Source organism: Dysidea avara, chromosome 10 (genome assembly GCF_963678975.1).
Source record: "Dysidea avara chromosome 10, odDysAvar1.4, whole genome shotgun sequence".
Classification (NCBI taxonomy): Eukaryota; Metazoa; Porifera; class Demospongiae; order Dictyoceratida; family Dysideidae; genus Dysidea; species Dysidea avara.
In genome coordinates this window covers 6173218-6190591 of record NC_089281.1, presented here as the reverse complement: position 1 = coordinate 6190591, position 17374 = coordinate 6173218, and the positions used below count along the sequence as shown (strand labels likewise).

The window sequence follows — 17374 nt, the reverse complement described above, 5'->3', positions numbered from 1 at the left end:
GACAAGTTAAAGCAAGTATAATGCTGCCAATTAAAGGAGATGAATCACCTGGACCCAGCCTATGGCATAAATGTAATGCTACAAATAAGAATAGTACGTTGTGAAACAGTCATACAGATAATGCATAACTACATCTATAGCCAAGCAACTGCAAGTATCCTTAGCTTGAGCTCAGACCCTCCTAAATTGGTATGCCTCAGTATTTTAAGTGTTAGCTAAAATCATCAGTTACAAATGTTAGATTGCATTTTTACCATTTGCAGTATATTAATGGCCACAGTATCATATTATTGTGATATACATGACATAATGTATATATATATTATGCAGTTTGCTGCCACATTTACCCAATTTAATAATAATTATTTTAGTATAAGTATTATTATCAATTTTGTCAAAATGACAGGGTCGTACAAAAGGACAAGCCTGTAAATGTACTCCCACAATTAAGCAGACATACAGTAACATTAAATGCACACAAATACAATGACTAAGACAAGACAGATAGCTAATAACAGAGCAATACACAACAGGACAAAAAAGAGAAAGTTATCTGAATAGAAATCGGTGAAGGGTAGCGCGAATAGATTTGAGTTCTTAATCTGTAGGATGGAATATGGCATGGTGTTCCAAAGAAAGGGCTGTTTACAAAAAAAGAGAAGTGATATGAATTAATAGTAGATACAATTGGCCGGATCGATAAAGGATGAGATCTAGTTGTGGTTTCGAGTAACTGAAAATGATTGTGAAAAGGTAAAGAGCTTCTGTGGTGCAGACTATCATGTACATGGCAAATGGAGAAATACTTGTGGCACTGCTTGATGATAGGCCAGTTTAATTCTTGCATACAGTCATCAGAATATTTACTCCAGCAATATGATAATGGATTCCACCTACTGTTGGAAGCCCAACGGGCAGCCCTACATTGTATGGATTCCAAAAGATTGACATTGGTATTGGAGTAAAGATGCCACACTGGACAGGCATATTCCAGGACAGGCCGGACAATACACTTGTAAGCAATGGACTTAATTGATATTGAAGAGTTGTAGAGATGGTGACAAAGAAAGTTTAATGATCTAGGCGCCTTAGCTGAAACATATTTACGATGTTCATTCCAATTGAGTTTGGAGTCAACAGGTATCGTACTACAGGGTGATGTGAAATAGCTGATGAATCCAGATGATATGATGGTAAGGGTGGAGAACATTGGTTGGAAATTACAATACTATCACATTATTTCATTGGGTTTAAAGCATGCTTTTATTGCTTTTGTGTAGGACCAAAGCTAGATTGTGAAATTGTAAATTGTGGCACAGTAGTAATATAAGTGGATATAAGAATAAAATTGAAATATTTACACTGTAGTAAGGAAATTTGGAGCGTAAGTTTCTCATGCATATCTTCTATATATATAACTTAACTTGTGAATAAGGGTATATATGTTACTAATTAAGGTACCAGCTTGAAATTATGTGCAGACATACTGCTGTATTGCTTGGTGTAATTTCAAGGTGATAGTTCAAACATGAGGAGTTATGGTCTGTCAAACTTGGAAATTTGGAAGGCTATACAAGATCCCTTTCTCCTAAGACCCTGTCTAATATACAAGAACACAGAAAAATTTGGAATTTTTAAGCTAGAGTAGGGACCATAGCACATCGATAAAAAGTACTGAAACAAGCTGGAGTAGTGAACGACATTAAATCACAGTAAAACAATAAGAAGTGCTATATCCCTACCTGTGCATTTCCATTATGGTATCTTGAGCACAGTAGGGATATAACATTTCTTATTGTTTTACTGTGATTTAATATCGTTCACTACTCCAGCTTGTTTCAGTACTTTTTATCGATGTGTCTATGGTCCCTAAAAATTCCTGTGTACTAGTTTGTTAATTTTTGTTGTAAATAAATATTATGACTGGTGAACCTGCTCTTACCACATCTGAAATGGCACTGCGCACCTCAATTATCGTCTGAAAAGTGAAGTATCCATTACGCTTTGTTGTCAGCTATGTTCAACCCGTTATGCAGCATTTTGAATCAAGAACTGTTCGAAAAGCACCGCTGCAACCCACGCATACTGAAAGAAATGATGCAGCGTGCCCCAGTTATATCAATTATTGTTTGAAAAATGAAGTATCCATTATGCTTCGTTGTCGGCTATGCTCAACGCGTTACACAGCAGTACGAATCAAGAACACCTCTGCTTTCAAAATAGCCACCATGAAAAATATGGACGATTTCCATTACAAAGGGAAGCCATCATGTGCTACCGCCAAATTGACACTTTTTGCTGTCAGCAAAGATGAATGGGACACAAAGGAGGACACTGATAAGTCCATGAAGAATGCATTGTACGTCTGCGGTATGCCAAAAGGCACCTTTCGGGATGAAGCGACGTCGAACAGTGAAAAAATCAAGCCTGCAGCCATAGCTGTTATCGAGTTATGCTTGTCTGAAGGCATCAGTCAGTCAGTTACTCAGTCAATCAGTAGAAAATTCCATTAAATGAATTATTTTTAAAATTCCATAGCAACTTGTTGAAAGTGTTTCGGGCTGATCTGAAAGCTTTGTTGGGCTTAGTTTTACTTAACTAATACTGTCTCATTGTCTTCAGGCTGTTTTTTGGGTGATTTTATTTCGTGGGCCATGCCTACTCCTTTGTGGTCCCTACTATACACTACTATCATAGTGCATGATAATAATGAGTACAACAATTCTGTTAACTAGATAACAGTTACTATGCAAAACTTGACCTATATCAGATTATATGGTTGGCCCCAGAAATTTGATGATCATGACAGTCACATAAAACCTATATCTGATAAAGCTAAACAAGGTCCACTAACAGCAATCAAAGCTTATATAATCAAGGGTAGCAAAATTACTGGAGTGTACTTCTAGTATGAAATGATGTAGCATGATACAAAGGGAGTAGGAGGGGGTGATGAATCACTAACCCTTCAAAATTTTAGTATGTGCTAGATAGGAAGCTATATAAATATACAGGTGTAATTGTATTTTGAGTGTAACGATAAGACAAATAGAGAGCAAGGGGAAGTTTCTCAGTATCATGGGAGATGAGAGATGGTCAAGCTACAATGGAGCTGCTAAAATTGAATTACTCTATAGAACAGTTAAACTACATCCAAAATGAATTCATTAAAACTAAAAGGAAAGTGTAGCTAATTGAATCTTTTCTTCTTGACACGTGCACATCTATCTCACCATTGTTCCAGATATCTGCTATACTAATTGATTAAAGTTAAAAATTTTTATCTCTGTATAACAATCAATTCTTTTTGAAGACTATTCTGAGAATAACTATAACAACATAGTAGGTATTTTCAATTAATTTTAGCTACAAAATGCTTCTTGGGTACAGATTTTCAACTAAAACGCTACAGTGTCTGGGGTTACAGCCCCCAGACCCCTGCTACCAGACTAGAAATTCTATACTTGGCAAATTTGAGCTCAGCAAACATAAGTATCCTTCCAGTAGATACTTTTATTGCATTTGAGGGGGTGTAGGTTTATGTAGACCAGACACCTTTACAAACTATCATTAATTAAAATTCCGAAGGAATAGCTCTGCCACATAATTAGACCAGAAATTCCTACCAGTTTAGCTGCAGCTTCCAGGGGATTAAAACTCCTTATAATTAATTAAGACTCAACCTCAAATGGTGTTGCGTTTAACTCACACCCTTTCTAAATGACAGCTTTAAAGTAGTACAAGTTCTCATAGCTTCAGATTGATCATGAGGTGACTCACAACTTATTCAGTCAAAACAGTTACCAAATTCAGTCATGGAAAGCTAAATTTTTCTCTGGGGCATAGTCCATGCAGACCCTCTATAGACAGAAGCATGAGCTGATGAGCAGGCTTCTGCTACACACATGTACACTATACAGTTACCATATATATAGCTATATCAACAAGTTACCTCTTTTCTTAGCCCCGACTAACTTTTTTCCTATTAGCAACCCTCCCTGGACCTGCTACTGTGAGGTGTAACTCTCAGAATGTTTATGGTGATTCATGATCAGCAGTTAAAATAATAAATTAATATAATGCAACTGTCTCCCAAACATCTCACAACTACATACATGGGGGCTGTGCTAGGCATGAGACTCTTATGCTTATCAAATTGAGCAGTGCTAAAATAATGCTCACGACTCACAGGAAATTGTTATGCTAAATCTTTTGCCAGATGCTTGCTATTAACTCATTATCAATAACCCTCTATGAATAAGAATTAATTCATAAATTTGCTTTTGATATGCATGCCATGACAGTCGCCATGTTACCCTCTGCACATTAAAAGAAGAGGGAAAAACTGGTATGAAGCGCACATGACAAATGTTATAATATTATGACTGGGTGTTTTTTAGTTTGAATTGCAACACAACGGGCAAAATTAAACCACTAATAATTAGTACTACCACTGAATAGTTGTAGCTACTCGAGTGGTTTTAAACCTTAGCATTTTGCAAACTATACTTGGTACAGGAAATTTGAAAATTACTACACTCATTATATTTGGGGAATTAAATGTTGACAAAAATTAAGACTATGAAATTATAGATATAAACATGTCGTTTAAAAGGCACTTCTGGATGTTGACAAATTGAAATTTGACAAATTAACCGATTCGTTGAATTTGTCAACTTTTCTTCCATCAAAATTTCCTGTCTTAGAGTAGCTACATGAGACTGATTTTGAGACCCATCTTTTGAGTAGTGTGACAACAACTTCTGGCTTTTGGCATAAGGACCGCCTGCATCATGATCAGTAGTGCATGGATGGTGACCATGCAATGTTTTCTGAATGATTTTGCTGGATTTTAAGGAGCCAGCATGCACAGCACTCTCAAGTTAATATCTTATATTAATTGCAATTTTTGGCATGAAACTCAAAGGCAACTACAGTACTATAGAACAAAAAATGCTGTATGTATTATTGTTTAAATGTAAAAAGTATGAAATATTTTCAAATAGCACCTCCATCCCAACTCCTCTGAGGCTGAGGTGTTAATAACTCCATAAGATATCCTATACCTCCTTCTATTGATATCTGTTATGACTATCACACACTTCATAAACAATGTGACAGTGATGCTAATAAACATGTACTGGCTTAATGTGTAGCAAATGTTGTCATGTCATGTTGTCTTGCACTAGCTATATAGACCTACTCCTAGTTTTTAGCTAGGGCTTAAGTGAGATAGAATTACTCATACCTTAGATATCGCGTTGAAAAGAGCATTAGCTAGACTATACACTTTAATGGCTTTAATAATAAGTTATCACGTGATCCTCGACGTGATCTCAGCCAGGTGTAAAAAATGCCGATGTTAACCGTGAGTTTTCAGTTGGAGCTGATCATGCTGTCCTCTATATCTTGAACTACAAACACACCAGGCAAGTTTTTATAGTCTAGATACACCGTAGAGTCTGTAATCATAAAATTATGGCGAGATTTATAGAGTAATTACAATAAATCTTCTAAACACAGAAATCCCTAAATATAATAATGATGGGGATGTCAAACGGATTCTTGAAAGTGTAGAAAATGCATAGTTTAGCCACAGCGTCTTGTAGAGCTCGAAAAACGCTGCAAATTAATATATAGCCATTATTAGTCTCGCGGCGCCCGACCCTAAAAAGAGGGTCTGGTGAAACTGTGCACAAAAAGTTTGAGCTCTGGAATGTTTATTGGATGACGTTTTACCTGTTACGTAAGTGTACTGTTTACGTCACAACAGCCATTCAACCAGATCCGCTTACAGCATCACCAAACTAATAGCGCTACCATATTTATTCAGCATTAAAACAAACCCAACAGAATTGTATGGCTGTTTTCTCAATGAGTTTAAGCGGCAGGGTCACCGGATGTAATTAACCGTAAGCCGCAAATCTTTTGAAATGTACGCATTACATAATCAATTTGAAATGGAGCGATCTGATTGGAGCTTCCAACATTCCAGCAGTGCCAAACTTTTTGTACACAGTTTCACCAGACCCTCTTTTTAGGGTCGGGCGCCGTGAGACTAAGCCATTATAGGTTTACCACATTTGCTTTTGTAATAGTTAAATAAACAAATAGGCTGTTCTCCGGTCTTCTCTATTGAGCACACGCACTATTGGTAGTCATGGCACGGGGGGTCCTTCACATACAAAATCCATTGATGGCATTTCGAAATATGAAAATTTGCCAACCCAAATTTCTAATTTCTGGATAAACTTCCAAACCAAATTTCTGTCTTGGAAATTCTTGGATGCTACGAAGTTGTAGCTTGAGTTGTATATTCTGTACCTTAGGCTACTGTATTAGATGGGTTGTGGTTTCAGCACTGATGGGTTCAAGCCGAGCTGAGTGGTTCACTAGCGGTCTGATAGGCCGTTGTGACTCTATCGTGGTTGGGGCGAGGGTGCCAGTGCATGTGACCTCTTAGGAATTTGAATAAAACTCTCGTCAGTATTCCACGGACACACCAAAACGTGACCTTTGCACCGTGGGAATCAAATTAGCTCGAAAGTATACAACTAATTTACGAAGTAGACTACGGACACATGTTAGTACACATGTTAGTGCGCTTATAATCTAGATGGCGCTATAAGTCTTCTATTGATAGTAATCCCACTTCCTTGCATCTCGCCTCGTGTATATACACATATAAATGTGTATATACACGAGGCAAGATAATCAAAATTCGATCCCAAACATTTAAAAAATTTTAATTGTATGTATTTATGTATTTAAAATTTCAGTTACATATTTCTGAGTTTCCAACAAAAATTTCTATATTTCTAATAAAAATTGCCAAATTTCCATAGTCATCGACGACATTTCTGGAAGTGAAGGACCCCTCGCATGGCACAATACAAAAACAGGTGACGTATGGGTGATTACATCGCTTTGCATTATCAATTGCATAGCATTGCTAGGAAAACTAAGGCCAGGAAAACTTGATTACTGTATAGCCAGAAAGTTTGGCGAGTGAGCAGTGTTTCACCAAACTAAAATCCACCAAATCATTTGTCCAATACAAATTTGTATTAGCTCTATGAAATTCGCCAAACTTTTTTCTCACCAAAATCCTATCATGGCAAATTCACCTATAAGTTTTCTCCTGTCAAACTTTCTGGCTATACGATACTTGTTTCTCATCCACAAAAATTTGGATTTCTATGCAGGCGGGAGGTCATTTTTCATTATTCATGTTAAAGAAAATACTCCAGTCAAGGTCTCTGTTACTATAAAGGTTAGCTAAAGCCTTTTAACAGCTAGTACTTACATTTTACCACTGTTTCTGAGGTGCAAGTGACATTTGCTGTGCTGTAAAATGATAACCAGCCTTCTTAGCATCAAAATACATGTACACGTGATTGATAGCAGCAATAATGGAATTAGAGGTGGTGGAATAAAAAGGGATGTGGGTGGGGATGAGAAACAATCCAGTTTACCTGGCCTATAATACAGGTGTTCAAGTTGCATCTGACACTGACTGAAAACCACCCTATTGATAAACTGGTACATGTGGCGTAAGGCGTGGTTGATCACGTGAACAATAATAATATTCCAACCAAAGCACAACATACAATTTACATGCATACACTAGCTGCTACAATATTATATATAAGTGTCTGTCCCATGATATCCATATGCTACATCTCAGTCTTCACTCAATATTGTAAACGGTCAGGGGGGTGGAGGACTGTTCCAGTTTGTGAGCGGGTTACTGGTCCTGAGTAAATAGTTGGAGGTTGAAGAAGTTCATATTCTGTGGTAGGAGTATCCACTGGAAGTTGAGGATCAGTTCGAACACGTAGATGTGCTCGATTTCTTCGGAGCTCACCAGATGGTGTTTGAACTACATATGAGCGAGGTGTGCTAGCTGTTTGCACTACTTGCCCAGGAACTTGATGCCCTCTGGCCACACAGTCTGTTTGTCAGGTAACATGGGAAGTGTTCTAACCCTGTGGTGTCTATCATAGTTGTCCTTTTGTGATTGCTTATATTTTTCATCTAATTGTCTGAAGTTATGAATATGCTCCCACTTGGGGATTAAGTTGTCTTTTACTTGAGGAATATCTGTTCTTATCCTCCTCCCCATCAGCAGCTGTAGCAGGTTGCCTCCTTTGCTGGGCATAGGTGTCTAGGGTGTGCTCCACTACCATATCTACGACAGTTGCTCGGTGGTGGTTTAGTGAAAGTGTGGGGTATGGCTGGAAATTTCCTTCTCACACTGGTATTCTTTCCCAGTGAATCCAGAGAGGTGTCATCTTTGACCTGGGATTTATGTAAAATCTTGCTGTGCTCTCACTGCTTCTCTCTGACGGATAAGCTTCTTTACTTTGTCGAGAGTTAGATCTGCTTCTAATTGTAGGCATTCTGATAATGCATGATCCCGGATTTCCACAACGAGGTGGTCACAGATTAGTTGGTCTTTCATATCACCAAACTCACAGTTATCTGTATTTCCGTAATGAAATGGTCTGCTGACTCATCCAGAAGCTGGCTACGCTGATTAAATCTGGCGTGCTCGTAGATCACATTTTTACCTTCTCATACTTCTTCCTGTCATCTCCTGATATGCGGGTAGTGTCCAACACTTCCTCCGCTTCCTCTCCTAAGCAATACAAGAGGGTGCTGACTTGGCGTTGTTCTCCTTTCTCAGCTAACCCGGATGCCTCGCAGTTTTGCTCGAAGCGACACTTCCACTTCAGCCATTCTTCACTCTTTCCAAACGAAAAGGGAGTCGGAGGCTGTAGGTTCATCGTTCTGACACCATGTGGCGTACGGTGTGGTTGATCACGTGAACAATAATAATATTCCAACCAAAGCACACCATACAATATATGCATACATGAATACAATGCTGCAATATTATATACAAGTGTCTGTCCCATGATATCCATATGCTACAGTACACTATTTTATGTGGCGATCAACAAAACTATAGTCTGCTGTCATCTTCCATACATTTTCTAGGCAGAGATATAACATTGGGACTTACACACTCACCTACTGTAGTTACTCTAATCATGAGGAAACCCACGTTAGAGCACTACCTTGAAAGGAAACATTCTAGTGCCTAAACTATCTGCAGGATGTGCAACTCGTTGTGCTACTTTTTAGTGAAATTTATGGGAAAAGAAATTCCATTTTTTTTTGGATTTTAACATCCCTATTGATGATTGTTCTTTCTCTATTTATTGCCACAGAGTGTTTAGCTTGTGCCACTCCAAAACGTGAGACGCGATAGTTCAGTCTGGCTGAGGTCTGGCTGGAGAATTAAGTACATCATGTTAATTCACACATTTTGCAATTTACTTTAAAATGTGATCAAAAAGCTTGGAATCCCAAAAAGCACGTTCCATATGTGAATTTGTGGCATAAAATCATGTCCATACAATATGTGCCGTTATAAATGTCTAGACTTTAGGCAGACAGGCAATCTGGGAGTTAAAACGAAAATTTGAGTTTCAGGAATTTTAGAAAAATATTGGTTCTTTGTAAAGAATTTTAACACTAGATTTGATGTGTAATACTATTCTATGAAAGTGGGGAAGGTGTGTTTTGTCATGTATTAAATGACAGCATTTTGGGAGATGCCATTTTGTCAGGGAATAGTAAATGTGACTGTCTCAGTAAAGTTCACACAATTTCTTTTTATTGTCTCAGCATTATCTACAGTGTCCAAAGAATGGGTTGCCAAAGTTTCAGCCTATGTTGTAGTATGTGAGTAGTTTTGGAATTGTAGTGCTGGAAAGAGTAAATATCTAACTCCAGTACTGATTGGGCCATCAAAACTGACAGCCAAAAGTCTTTCTGGATATTATAGTAAATTCATACTTACTAGACAGATGCTAAAAGCATGATGGGGTGAGCCTGAGTTGTGTAAAAAAGTAATGCGGCATCAACTGTATTTCCATTTAATGTGTGTGTGTTTGTAGCTATACATACAGAAATGACTCTAGAGGTAGCTTGAGGGAAGTGAAAAAGTTCAAGTTGAGAGGCTCAGTGGCCTGCCAGTATATAGCTACATAACTGTGTGGAAGCATAGTCAGCTAGGACTTATCTCCCTGTCTTCTGCAGTTTCATTGGCCAACTGCATGCTCTCTTCTGCGAGTGTACATGGCGTCTATCAGTAGGCATTCCAGCCCGATTTTTAAATTTTGGAAAAATGGGTTCAGTAGATAGAGTATTGATTGCTGATCTCAGAAATATATAGTTTGTTGGGTTGGAATTAGCTACTTTGGCATGCACAGTGCTTAAAAACTGAAAAAAAGTACATTTTTTCTCTGGGACTCCCCATACATTTTAAAGGGGAAAATGGCACAATTGAATCAGGAAGCCATCTAGCAATCTAGACTATCTTGAAACTGCAGTTGCTTCTAGCTGCAAGTTTGTACATGTAAAGAGAGTAACTTCAGATCATATCGGATCTCAGTGATCTTTGTAATTGTGGTGAGCAAATATGTTTCACCTACTGCACACTTCTCAATACAATGGTGTATACCCATAGGCAAGTGACTATCTCAAGTAAGTAAAAACATCAAGTTAACAACTTATAAAGGTAAACAACTAAAGTGGAGGTGCCACAATGGTGCAACAATACCTAAGGTGGAGTTTTGGTTTCAGTTATGACATTGTTATGCCGACTTTGAAATGGTTTATACTTTTGAGCTGATGACACAGCCACCAGAAAATTGTTCTGGAGCTGAAAATCGCTAACCCGAGTGAAGTAACTATGCACTTTAAAGTAAGCACCAGTGACTACCTTCCACCCAACAGTACGTTTTTTTAAGTTTTAAAGTATTCTACATACATTGCATGGCTTGAAAAGATTACAAAACAACACAAAACTTACTTATATGTAACGGGCACGATAAAACTAAGATTTTCATGATGATCAGTGTGTGGACAAACCCCACAGCGATTTTCATCATCATTGGAGCTCGGACGACGGAGCAATCCCTAGTTAAACACGAGTTGTTATTTTGTGCCAGGGTTCTATTGGGGAATATACGGAGAATTCTTTTATTTAAAAATCTCGGATACTGGAATGCCTACTATCAGGTGTCTACTTGCTTCTGCTTCATCTGGCATTTCTGCTGCCGTCCTCTTGTTCTCTCCCTGCCTTCTTCCAAGACGGTCTTGTCTATGTAGATAAGAAGTTGTAACCCACGTGACAAATTCTAATCCAAGTGGCAAAAAAATGGCCTTTTTTCGTACAGGAAGTTTTCGTGAACGTGACGCACGTACCATCATCATCATTCACTCGGGAATTCACCTGCAAGTGTTCCCTCCTCGCCCTATCTTGTTTTCTCTCGGCCTTCTTCCAAGACGGTCTTCTTTGTCCATGTCAATGTAGATAAGAATAAGTTGTGAGCAAAGTGACAAGTTCTAAGTCATGTGGCGCATTTTTCCATGTTTGTTACGTAAACTTTCGGGAATGGTCAGACATACGGTTGTATGTACAGTTGAGCACTACCAGTGTGGGGCTGTCCGTGTTCGCTACGGAAATTCTTGAGAATGGTCAGACGTACGGTCTTACGTACAGTTGAGCACTACCAGTGTGGGGCTGTCCGTGTTCGTTACATAAACTCTCGGGAATGGTCAGACGTACGTGTCGGACGTACGAGTGACTACTGCCATTTGTGGGGCTCGCTCAGGCTTGCCCCAACGATATAAGTGCTGATTGAGTGAGTTAACACTTTAGGAGGTGGTGACTTTGACTAGCCCCTTGAAAGTTAGTGTATGCAAGCCAAAGCATATTAACGCACTTCCTGTAAATTCAAGGGAAGCCTGTGGACTTGTGGCTGTCATTTTTGATGGCTGATACTGGAGTTAGATACTCTCTTTTTTATTATTTACTCTTTTATTATTTACTCTTCGTGCTAGACAATAGGAAGAATAAAGAAAATCAATTTGTATAGCAACTCTAGCAGTTATATTCATAGCCATAACTTTGGTCTACAAAAAGTAGGATTTGGCTTATAGTGCTCACCATGAATTGGCAAGCCATAGTTTTAGCCCTGTTTTACTTGTTAAGGTGTTTTAAATGAATAAAGTAACGACGATTTTGTTTATGTCTACCACATTGTACGTAAAACACATAACACGCATACCAAGAACAATATTCGAACTCCCCATGAGCAGGTAAATAAGATGGTGTATAGGTTGAGACTTGCTTCCCTGCTCAAATTTTCTTTGAAACATGCGTTATTTGTATGCTTATGTGGGTTTTTGGTAAAACGGCCACAAATAGTATTAGTACAATTGACTGCTCTATTAGAGAGTATCTTGTTAGTTTAGATATCCTTTGGTTGTACCCCTGATAAATTTCATGCTAGTTACTATCATATAGTATAATAGGGTTAGTAATGCCTTAGACCCTTGTATTAGTGACTTGCTACTAAATCTCAAACAACAATACTGGCTGTGTGCTCCTGTAAAATTTCATGTTGTATGTAGTATTCGTATATCAATCTACTCTATAACTATATAGTTATTATGTTCTTTTTATAATACTTCTCAAAAGTTTCTTATCCATACAGCTTTTCATGTTAAAAAGTTTTTTTGATGTTGATGCAATGTATGTAATTACTTTATTTTCTGCCAATTGTTTTCTAGTGGTATTATGTCTGATGCCCAGACTTTTGGTAAATACCTAAAGTTCCTCCAGCAGTTTTCTTACAATTGAAAAATTATAAGAAAGAATACAAAACTAATTCACTGATACAGTGACGGATTCTTTTCCCTGAACGTGATGCTCCCTTAGTACTTTATGTTATACATGTTCTTTGAACTGGATTGGGTAATTTGTTACCAATTGCAGGCTATTGGCCTACAATGGCTTGGACAAATAGTTCAGTTTGCTTAAATGTATACTCTCACCATTAGGATTTGGTGTTTGTTTAAGCAAGACACCTGCACCCATGATTCTATCTATCACATGTTGTAGTGCATTCTAAGGGACCAAACAAATTCAAAGGTTTGTTCTAACGAATAATCATTTAAATGTGGGTTGAACAGTTTTAACTGTACTAATTAGATAGTGATGCAGTTAGCCAATCACCAACACCAATCATGTTGCATAGCATAATTATGTGCGGAAGGCCAGACTTTGGTTAGTGGGAAAAGGCGGATATGGTCAGACACGGACGTGGACATTTTCAAAACACAATATAATAGTTAATTTTCATACCTAATTTTGTTCTGTCCCAAAAATTGTCTTTGCATAGTGCTTATCCATTTATAAGTGCATGTGTGGAGGATTGGCTAGCACATTATGGAGTACTGTTGAACATGTACTGTTGTACATGTACTGTTGTTCACCTGTTGTAGAAATCAAATGCATACTCATTGGATTCAGCTGTCATGCCCCAACTTAGTCTCGCAGGCCAGGCTTTTAGAGCCTCATCACATAGATATCAAGTGAGCAGCCTGCAAGGTCATACCACCTGAATCTCTACAATTACATTAGATTTCTAGAGCATGTGTACAACAGAATATGGTCAAGTAAGTTGCTTTTTAGCATAATTGCTATTGTAACTACTGATCTCTTAATCAACATAAAAATTTTAGCAGTGCTTGTAATAAATACATTACCTCAGGTGGTTATCCCTGGGATTCCCCCCTAGGAGGTAGGTGTTGATGGTATACAAATTTAGCACCTTTTAGTTTGTGAGGTTTATGCACTCTTGTCCACTATTGTGCTGTGTGATTTGGTTTGTTGCTATTCAGCCTTCAGCAGTGAGTTCAAAGTTTGTTTAGTAAGGTAAGTAGTGTGTATGCTAGTGGTAAATTATATGTATATAAAGTAAAAATAAATTTGTAGTTGTAGTATCTGTCAGTGGTACATATTAAAGTAATTGGTTTATACTTTTGTTTCTTGTTGTGCAATATAGATCTAATAAGTATGAATTTCAATATACTAAAGTTAGGGTTGTCGAGGCGTAATCATACAGTGCAGTAGTATTGTATTTAAGAAGGTTTGTACCCACCCATAACAAAATATTGACCAGAAACCAGCTTCACAATGTCTTCACGGAGTATTATTTGGTAATATTGGCTAGAAAACTCAGCTAGTCAGTCCTCCACACATGTGCTTATAAACTAGTGATGTCTGGGCAAAGTCTCTGGAAGACTACTGTACAGAATAAAAATTACATAACTGTAAAGTGTATTTTGAAAATGTCCATGTCCGTGTGCATGTCTGACCACATCTACCTTTTCCAACTAGCTGAGTTGAACATATGATATAATCAAGCAAGCAGGCGACTTGAAGCCACCACAATTCTGGGGATAATCATTCAATTCCTACTTTATCTCATGTAACTAGTAAATTAACATGGTTATCCTTTGTGTCGAGCATATACTGCAGAAAACCGTTTTACTTGCTTAGCATAGTAAAACCTTTTTTTCTTATTGGCCACATGCCACATGAAATTTCGCACCTTGTCCTATTGACAAATCTCTAACATTTCTTCTCTTGTATAGCCGACTCAGGCATAGGGCAAAGTACATTGGTCTTAAGTACTTGTTCTTGAGTATTTGTACTTCTACTTAAGTACTTTATACTCTTAGCCATTGTACTTGCTTGGAGTGCTTAAAGTACTTATATGTAAGTACAGTCAAGAGTATATCTTCCCATTATATACTCTTGGTACAGTAAAGTATAAAGTTTGTACATACACACATGACTTGACAAAGTATAGTTATTATCAACAGGTTAACACAAAATGTAGCAGTTAAACATTGTGTAGAGAGGGTGTACAGAGGGTGTACATTGCAATTGCATGTGGTCATGACTCAGCAGTCTTCTTTACAGGTAGTGCTTCCCCCAGAGTGATTTGGTCTTTTATTATTGAGTTATGGTAGGAAATGCAGTCAATGTTTATTAGATTAGTCATACCACACACACATCACGATAACAAATATTTACTACAACGTGACGTCAAGAGTACGTAATAAAAATAGGGAGGGAGAGTATCTAACTAGGACACTTTCAGCCAAAATCACTGGATAGTATAGAGCATCCACACATTGGTAGAACAAAAGCTTTACCTTATTCAACACCTATCAACAGCACTCAACACCTATCAACAGATCTCTATCATCAGTAAAAGTGTTAATTTGTTCAAAGATCATTGTTTATTCAATAGTACACAGTGATTTTGTACAGGCTGCATTGTCAGTTAGACACTCTCCCTCCCTATTTTTATTATGTACTCTTTATAACATATACTTTAACAGTGTTGGGAGTAACGCGCTACTTATGTAACGCGTTACGTAATATTATTACTTTTGTGGTAACAAAGTAATATAACGAAATACGCTATAAAAACAGGTAATATAACTCAAGTTACTTTACTTGCAAATGTAACGCGTTACCTAAGTAATATAGTTACTGTAACGAATCTAATATTATGTAATATTATTACTAAAAGTAACGAAGTTACTAATCTCGTTAGTAACCCGCTGAGTAACGCCTTGCCACAACGAAGTAATGAAGCCTACTAAGTGAGGCTTATTCACCAGCTACTTACTTATATCAAGACTTGCACATTGTCCAACAACGCAATCGTGTCACGTGATAAGGTGGTAGTTTCACACGTGACAGCTTAAGGCTATGGACACAAAGTAATATAATATGTAATATTATTACAGTTACTTTATTTTATGGGTAATATGTAACTGTAACTAAATAGTTCAGCTGCAAGTAATATATAATCCACCTCAAAAACACCTTTGCTGTAAAAAAAGGCGCGTCCAAGAAACTACAAGTACCTGTAATCCAATGTAATTAAAAACAGCTCAGTTGTAGGGAAAGACTTCATAAAAGTAAAAATAACTGGTAACTTAAAGAGCTGATATCTGGAGCGGCCAAGAAAAGTGCACCCATGAAAGTAACTGGCAATTGAAATAGCTGATATCTGAAGTGGCCAAGAATGAATGCTGATATACAACTAATTGGAATTACCAAAAAGTTTAACATCGAACCTTTATCTTTCAGCTGTGTTCTACATTCACTCTTGCTGCATCATAAATTGATTTCTTTTAACTCTAATACCATACCTGTTTCACTGCCCATACAAAAGTCTCAATAGTAGCAGTGAAATTTATCCCATATTTCACTGGTAGCAGTGAAAAAGTTGTAATTGCAATTTCATTGGCTAGAATTTATGTTAACAATGTAGCGCCAATTAGTGTTTACGCGTGTTTAGTACATAGTGACAAATTGCGTACATAGCAATGCTAAAGCACAGCATGGGTATATGCAGCGAGTATGGTATTAACTGGGAATAGCATGGGTAGCAGTGAAATTTTGGGATAAATACCACTCTTGTTGTTTTGAAAATGGTAAATTTCCAATACAACACTCGTGGTATTTATCCCAAATTTCACTGCTACCCATGCTATTACTAGTACTAATTGGCTGGTAATTTGGCTGCCTTTTTTAATATTCAGTGTATAGAGCAAAAAAAAGGCAGCCAAATTACCAGCCAATTAGAGTTAAAAGAAATCAATTTATGATGCAGCAAGAGTGAATGTAGAACACAGCTGAAAGATAAAGGTTCGATGTTAAACTTTTTGTTAATTCCAATTAGTTGTATATCAGCATTCATTCTTGGCCACTTCAGATATCAGCTATTTCAATTGCCAGTTACTTTCATGGGTGCACTTTTCTTGGCCGCTCCAGATATTAGCTCTTTAAGTTACCAGTTATTTTTACTTTTATGAAGTCTTTCCCTACAACTGAGCTGTTTTTAATTACATTGGATTACAGGTACTTGTAGTTTCTTGGACGCGCCTTTTTTTACAGCAAAGGTGTTTTTGAGGTGGATATCACTCATTTTTGTTATAGTGATAGTCCCACTCAGTGGGGGAACAACAAAATTGTTAAAAATTTGATGGTAACATTTAGATGACTGATATTTGGAAATTAGCAAGAATATTATTATCTTGGAGAGTCAAACATGTGCACCTGTCATCTTGTTTGACAAAGGCATGCACATTACAGACTGTTCACTCTGTAAATTTGGAAGTATGAATTTACAGTGTAGAATAGATCTAGACAGACTGTTTTATAGATTTATGTTTACTGTGGCATTCATTTACTATTTATAACATCTCATATCTGTGGTAAATGCTTTAGATTATGCTCATAATTAGCAAGTGCCTAATTAGTTACACAGCTAGCTAATAGCTATTGACTGTTCTATTAGAGTATATTTATCTTTTTTCTAATATTATTTACAAAATATATCTGTGGAATACTTCAGGCATCTTATGCTCAAACTTAGCTAAGTGTTAACTGGGTGCATAATAAATTACTACACAGCTAGCTATG

General features: G+C 37.3%; 1 protein-coding gene across 1 annotated transcript in view; it reads left to right on the top strand.

The window, feature by feature from the left end:
• The first annotated feature begins 5312 nt into the window (after nucleotides 1–5312).
• Nucleotides 5313–17374, top strand: part of LOC136268174 (uncharacterized) — a 34710-nt gene continuing 22648 nt past the window's right edge. The window contains exon 1 of the mRNA XM_066063433.1: nucleotides 5313–5429. The gene's annotated coding sequence lies outside the window, so the exon portion shown is untranslated. The remainder of the gene's footprint in view (nucleotides 5430–17374) is intronic.